The sequence below is a fragment of the Carassius carassius genome, chromosome 25 (genome assembly GCF_963082965.1).
Source record: "Carassius carassius chromosome 25, fCarCar2.1, whole genome shotgun sequence".
NCBI classification, from domain to species: Eukaryota; Metazoa; Chordata; class Actinopteri; order Cypriniformes; family Cyprinidae; genus Carassius; species Carassius carassius.
The window spans coordinates 31,740,221-31,748,019 of NC_081779.1; positions in this window are offsets into that span (position 1 = coordinate 31,740,221).

The following is a 7,799-nucleotide window of genomic DNA, read 5'->3' on the forward strand; positions in this document are numbered from 1 at the left end:
TGAGATTCTACCTATATGAGACAGTGGCAGGTTCATTCAATGTTTAAGTCATTCTCTATGTATTTTTGTGGTTGGATAATATTAAGATTAAATAAGATATTTATTGCTAAATATGTGATATTACCTATTCTAAATGGGATATGAAGGTTTTCTATACACTATACACTATTGGTGTAATGGCAAAAAACAATGTTGGGTTTTCCCTGTAACCCCCTGTTATTGTTTCCAACCACCTGGAGAATGCGCGTACAGGGTCAGACTCACAGCCCGAATCCAAGAAAATCCAAATGTTGTCATGGAATGTTTGTTGATATTTATTGCAAATAAACAAAGTACAAAACAAAAAATGTGAACTGATCTAAATGACTTTAAATATTCCTTTGTAGCGCTTCGAGTTTAGCTTTCTTCTATAAGCAAAAGCTCCGGCAACACAGATCCAGGCCGAGGTCAAAGACTGTATCTGCTGGCACGCCTTCTCCTCCTCATGCTCTGAACGCTCCAATTTATATGATAGCGCCCTCTCCTGGCTGTAGAAGATAAACTACTCAAAGGCAATAGAAAGGACAACTATAAGTAAATTATGAAACCAAAAAATAAACTCAAATGCGGCTCCTAAACACCCGGCCCCTAATTGTTCTCTATAGAATCAATTATTTAAAATAATTTTTTTTTAAAAAGGGGCCAGAAATCAATAATCTCTTAATGCTTTAGAAAAAATATGTATATATGTATACATTACATCCCTTATTGGTGATCTTTAGGAGGCGCCAGACACTCTTCAGTCTCCAGAATTCGGCACAGCTTGGTAATGGGCCTATCAAGGATTGAAGTCTGTGTCTGTAGCTTCACGGATCGGACCAGCCCCTTTCGATCAGGCTTGGTCTCTAGAACTCTTCCTAATGGCCATGATCCTCTAGGAGCAGTGGGGTCAACCACTAGAACCAGATCTCCAACATTCAGGCTCTTTTTCACTACAGTCCATTTTTGCCTTTCCTGGAGTAGAAGACGGTATTCTTTGGTCCATCTATGCCATAAAAGATCTGCCATGTACTGAACCTGTTTCCAGCGGCGTCTAGCATAAAGGTCTGATTTCAGGAAGGTTCCAGGAGGCATAATGGGCTGGGTTTTTAGGAGGAGGATGTGGTTTGGGGTCAGCGGTTCCAGGTCATATGGGTCTGAGGACACGGTGGAGAATGGACGGTTGTTTAGAATTGCCTCTACCTCACAAAATAGAGTTTGAAGACCCTCATCATCGATGGACTGTTGATGGAGTGTGGAGTTCAGCACGTAACGAACAGATCTTATAAGCCTTTCCCAGACTCCGCCATGGTGCGATGCTGCTGGTGGGTTGAAACTCCATTCGATTCCATCAGGAAGCAGGGCATCCTGGATCCTTGACTTGTCCAGCATCATCAGAGCTTTCTTGAGCTCCACCTGAGCACCCACCAGGTTCGTTCCATTGTCAGATCTGATGTGCTTAACCTGCCCCCTTCTGCAAACAAATCTCCTCAAAGCGTGAATGCATGAGTCAGTGTCTAAGGAGAAAGCAACTTCCAAATGAACAGCTCAGCTGGACATACATGTAAACAGAACTCCATACCTTTTAATGGTGCTTCTTCCTCGCCTCACTTCAATCGGGCCAAAGTAGTCCAATCCGACATTGGTAAAGGAAGGGAGGTCAGGTAGGATTCTTTCTAGCGGCAGATCTGCCATTTTTTTGCTCACCTGCTTTGCCCTTCAAACGTCGACACATGACACATCTTGAGAGCACCTTTCTTGCTAAAGAGTTGGCCTTACTAATCCAATATTTTTTACGGAGCTCTGAGAGCATGTGATTCCTGCCACTGTGACCACAGCGTTCATGAATGTGTCTTAAAAGAAGAATTGAAATGTGTGAATCTTTGGGCAAGATACAGGGGTGTTTGGTTTCATCAGGCATGGCAGATTTATGCATCCGGCCACCTACTCTTAAGATGCCTTCATCTAGCACAGGATCAAGCCTAAAGATCCTGCTGCTCCTTTTCACTTTAGGTGGGGTCATTTGCAGTGTTGTAATTTCAGCTTGGAATGCTTGCCTCTGAACATAAGAGATAACTGACCTTTCTGCCTGTAAGAGATCTTCCACTGTGAGGAGTTGTCCACCAGGTTTGGTCCTAAAAACCTCAAATTTTGGGCTCGCCTTTTGGCTGTGGGAGCGGGTAACGACTTGATATGATGGAGAGCCCTTTTGTTTTTTGATTCTCAGTCTCAAGGCCTTTTTTAGTTTCATGTACCATGCCACTGCTTTAAGTAGCCTAATCCAGGGTTCTAGCCATCTGTCCCAATATTTCGAGTCTTCTTGTACGAATTTACGAATCATTGTTTTCAACGTGCGATTAAACCGTTCGACAAGTCCGTCCATTTGTGGGTGATAGACTCTGGTACATACCGCTTTAATGCCCAACAATTCGTACAATTTGCTTAACGTGCGTGACATAAATGCAGTGCCCTAGTCCGTGAGAATCTCTTTTGGGATTCCCACGCGGGAGATTAACGAAACAGGGCGTCCACCATACTCTTTGCTGAGATGTTGCAGAGCACCACTGCCTCTGGATATCGTGTTGCGTAGTCTACTATGTCTAACGCAAAGCGATGTCCCCGTGCCATTCGTTCTAATAGCCCGATGAGGTCCATACCAATTCGTTTTAAGGGAACCTGCACTAGATGGAGCGGGCGCAAAGGCGCTTTTGGGGTGGCCGGTGGGTTCACCAACTGACATTCCCGACACGACGAGCACCATCTGCGCACGTTCTCGTGAATGCCCGGCCAAAAAAATCGGGTCATTAGACGATTTAATGTCGCTGTCATTCCTAAATGCCCTGCCATTCGAATACAAAGCATTTCCTGAAGGCTCCTAGGTACTAACAATTGGGTTGTATCTTCCTTTGTTTGAGGGTCGTGGGTCACTCGATACAACCGGTCCTTAATAATGGCAAAATCCAGATAAGAGAGCACGTGGTCTGGGTGGATGACCTGCCCAACGATGGAACGGACCTGCTCGAATGCATGTTTGAGGGTCTCATCTTGGGACTGTTCCAGGGGAAAGTCATTGCGACTGGAAAGGTTTAGCCTCGCCAAGCCACTTGGTTCCCCTGAGACCGCCCCACTGGGTCCTGGTACAGATTCTCCCACCTGAGTGCTCTCCCACCTGCCGTCTCTTCTTCCCAGAGGCATCCACTGTTAAATAACTGTTCGAAAGCTGTCCAATTGGTTCCCAAGATTAGCGGATGCCAGAGGCGCGGACTAACGGCCACCTCCACATAATGCTTTTGTCCCCTAAATTTTATGGCTATGGCCTTAATGGGGTATTTCACTATATCCCCGTGCACACACCTCACCTTAACCATGCGGCCCGTATCCAATGCCCCAGATTGTATCAGGCTTTGATGGATAGAGGTCTGGTTACAACCTGAATCCACCAAAGCCCGATAGGTACCCCCCTTAATACTCACCGGTATTTGGTACAACCCGGCTTGATCGGGGGTAGCCTGCGGATCGTCTGGGATTCGGACCAACGTCCCCACCTCCATGACCGGGCACCGATCCATGAAATGACCTGGATCCCCACAACGGCAGCAGGCCGCCCCAGGCCTCCCCACCGCCCTAATGGCAGAAAGTGGGTCAGGGGAATTGGCGTGGTGAGGCGGTATGAGGCCCTCAGTGGCCCCACGAATCGGGTCCTAGGAGAGGGAATAGGTTTCGGGAAAGGGGAGGAGAGAGAGACAGGGGAAGAGAGAGAGAGAAAGAGATAGATGAAAGGGGTTCGCCGACCCCGGAGCACGCCGCCAGCTGATCCTCCACCAGTTGGATGGCCAGATCCAGCGACGCCGGCCGGTGGCACTGGACCCACTGGGCGGTTCTCTTTGGTAGTCGGGAGATTAACTGCTCCAGTACCACCTTGTTGATGATGGTCTCGACGTCGCTTCCTCCGGCCAACAGCTATTTGTGGCACGAGTCCCGGAGCTGCTGTGCCAAGACAAGGGTCGGCCCGCTTCTGTCAATTCCAATGACCGGAAGCACTGACAGTGTTGTTCGGGGCTGAGACCGGCCCCTTGGGAGAATTGCTTGTTTAAAGTCTGCATACACAAGGAGGTTCGGGACGGGCAGTTGTAGGGCAGCCTTCTGGGCTTCCCCCGACAGCAGAGGGTTTACTCGCACTGGCCAGCTGTCTGATGGCCACCCACATGCCATCCTCTCGAACAGGTCAAGAAACGCTTCTGGATCATCTGTCGGCCCCATCTTCGTGAGCGGCATGTGAGCTCGCGGTCCTCCTGCTGGACCTGCATCATTGCTTGTAACCGATGTTCGTGGTCAGCCCACAAGTCCAGCAGGGCTTGATGGTGTTACTGATGCAGGCCCGTGAGCGATGTGCTGATCTCCCCAAAGGGCAATCCCGATGGTCCTGACGAAGTTTGCATGGCAGTGTCATTCTCCTTCCTTCCCGGGTTTCGGCACCAGTGTAATAGTTTCAGGTTCATTAGGGTGAGAAGAAAGGAGATTGGGGTTGGCGTTCTGAGGCTCGTGGAAATTTATTAGTCAACAACATAATCAGAATCAGAATCAGAATGAGCTTTATTGCCAGGTATGTTCACACATACGAGGAATTTGTTTTCGTGACAGAGCTCCGCAGTGCAACATAACAGCGACAGAACAAAAAACACAATAAGGAATAAAAATACAAAAAAATACAAATAGGTGGGTAAGGATTGACAATATACAAATTGACAATGTATGGCAGGTATATTAAAATGAGCATTTATGTATGTACATGTATATTATGTGGAAAAGTTTTAACTGTACGCTAAGTATGTGTGTTGGATAAATAAGTGTATGTGTATATAAATATAAATATAAGTAGTATAGTGTGTTCCATGTATGTACATGTATATTATGTGCAAAAGATTTAAGTGTACGCTAAGTATGTGTGTTGGATAAAAAGTGTAGTGTATATAAATATAAATAGTGTAGTGTGTCCCACAGTTATTATCAGCTGTTCATAAGATGGATTGCCTGAGGGAAGAAACTGTTCCTGTGTCTGGTCGTTCTGGTGCTCAGTGCTCTGTAGCGTCGACCAGATGGCAACAGTTCAAAGAGGGAGTGTGCTGGATGTGAGGGGTCCAGAGTGATTTTAACAGCCCTTTTGCTCACTCTGGATAAGTACAGTTCTTGAATAGATGGGAGGGTTGTACCGATAATTCGCTCAGCAGTCCGGACTACCCTCTGTAGTCTTCTGATGTCAGATTTAGAAGCTGAGCTGAACCAGACAGTTACTGAAGAGCAGAGGATGGATTCGATGATGGTGGAGTAGAACTGTTTCAGCAGATCCTGTGGCAGGTTAAACTTCCTCAGCTGGCGAAGGAAGTACAACCTCTGCTGGGCCTTTTTCACAATGGAGTCAATGTGAATGTCCCACTTCAGGTCCTGAGAGATAGTGGTGCCCAGGAACCTGAATTTATACAAGACATTGTCCCCCTTCCTGTAAGCATCTTCTTTGGCCTGACGGAGCTGTCTTGAGTTTTGCAGTGAACCACGGTTTGTCATTGTGGTAATTTAGTTGAGTCTTGGTAGGAATACACATATCCTCACAGAAACTGATATATGATGTTACGGTCTCTGTGAGTTCATCCAGATCGGTGGCAGCAGCTTCAAAAACACTCCAATCAGTGAGGTCAAAACAAGATTGTAAATCCTGCTCTGCTTCATTAGTCCATCTTTTTACAGTCCTTAATACAGGTTTAGCTGATTTTAGTTTCTGCCTGTAGGTCGGTATAAGATGAACCAGAAGGTGATCAGAACGTCCCAAAGCTGCTCGTGGAACAGAGTGAAATGCATCCTTTATTGTTGTGTAACAGTGATCCTATATATATTACTGTCTCTTGTGGGACAAGTAACATGCTGTCTGTATTTTGGCAGTTCACGGGAGAGATTGGCTTTATTAAAGTCCCCAAGAATGATTAAAACAGAGTCTGGGTGTTGTTGTTCTGTCTCTGTGATCTGCTCAGCGAGTTTCTGTAAAGCTGAGCTCACGTGCGCTTGAGGAGGGATGTAAACACTAACCAGAATGAACGAATGAATCTCCCGCGGCGAATAGAACGGCTTGCAGTTAATGAAGAGAAACAAAAATTGCGCCACACAACAAAAGTTGCGCCACACACACATACACTTAATTCACTGCTGTGCAATTCACAGTCCTTTTAGTCTTCCTGGCTTCAAGGTCTAACGAGTCGTCAGCTCTCTCCGTCCTCAACGGTTCTCAGCTGCCTTAAATACCGCCTCACCACGCCAATCACTGCAATGAGATCCAGGTGTTAATCGTTTTTCACTTGACCCACTTACCACCGCTCGTCTCCTTGCTCTCTCTCCCGTCGCAGACCTCGCTGAACCACGCTTCCCCTGCTACAATATTCTCTTGTTGTTTTTGTTTTTTCTCGATATCTAGTTAGTATATTATCATATACTGTTTAATAATTTCTGTTGATCGTCAGGTTTTCATATAGGTTTTCAATAATGATATATTTACTGTTAATGATAGAACTAATGATAATATATCTGCCTTCCAGTTATTATTTTATTGATGGTAAATGTTAGCTACTCCTCTTTTCTTTGACCTATAAAATGAAGAGAAAATATGTGAGAAATTGTGAAATCGGTGGTTTCTTGTGTTCAGATTCTAGCATGTCAGTTTCTTGTAATACACATGTCGGCATGTATTATTATAATTTTTTTTTTACATTATTTAATATTTTGGGTCTTTTGATTGGTAAATTAATACCTCATACATTCCAGCTTACATATTTCATCCCTTTTCACCTTCCCTTTTCTTTTGAGTTAAATGGTATTGCACATTGCTTGCAGTTGTGGGTGTTGAGGGAGGAGGGGAATGGGCTCAGCACACAGCCCTGTGGCACGCCGGTGTCGAGTGTGATGGTGGTGGAGCAGGTGTGGTCTGACCTAACATGCTGAGGTCTGTTGGTCAGAAAATTACAGGACTAAATGACTACAGGCCTGTGGCTCTAACGTCTGTAGTCATGAAGTCATTTGAAAAACTGGTGCTGGCCCACCTGAAGGACATCACTGGACCCTTGCTGGATCCTCTTCAGTTTGCCTACAGAGCAAACAGGTCTGTGGACGATGCAGTAAACATCGGACTGCATTATGTTCTGCAACACCTAGACAGACCGGGGACCTATGTGAGGATCCTGTTTGTGGACTTCAGCTCTGCCTTCAACACGATCATCCCAAACCTCCTCCTGCCCAAACTAACTCAGCTGGAGTCATTCAGGTTCCTGGGCACCACTATCTCTCAGGACCTGAAGTGGGACATTCACATTGACTCCATTGTGAAAAAGGCCCAGCAGAGGTTGTACTTCCTTCGCCAGCTGAGGAAGTTTAACCTGCCACAGGCTCTGCTGAAACAGTTCTACTCCACCATCATCGAATCCATCCTCTGCACTTCAGTAACTGTCTGGTTCAGCTCAGCTTCTAAATCGGACCTCAGAAGACTACAGAGGGTAGTCCGGACTGCTGAGCGAATTATCGGTACAACCCTCCCATCTATTCAAGAACTGTACTTATCCAGAGTGAGCAAAAGGGCTGTTAAAATCACTCTGGACCCCTCACATCCAGCACACTCCCTCTTTGAACTGTTGCCATCTGGTCGACGCTACAGAGCACTGAGCACCAGAACGACCAGACACAGGAACAGTTTCTTCCCTCAGGCAATCCATCTTATGAACAGCTGGTAATAACTGTGGGACACA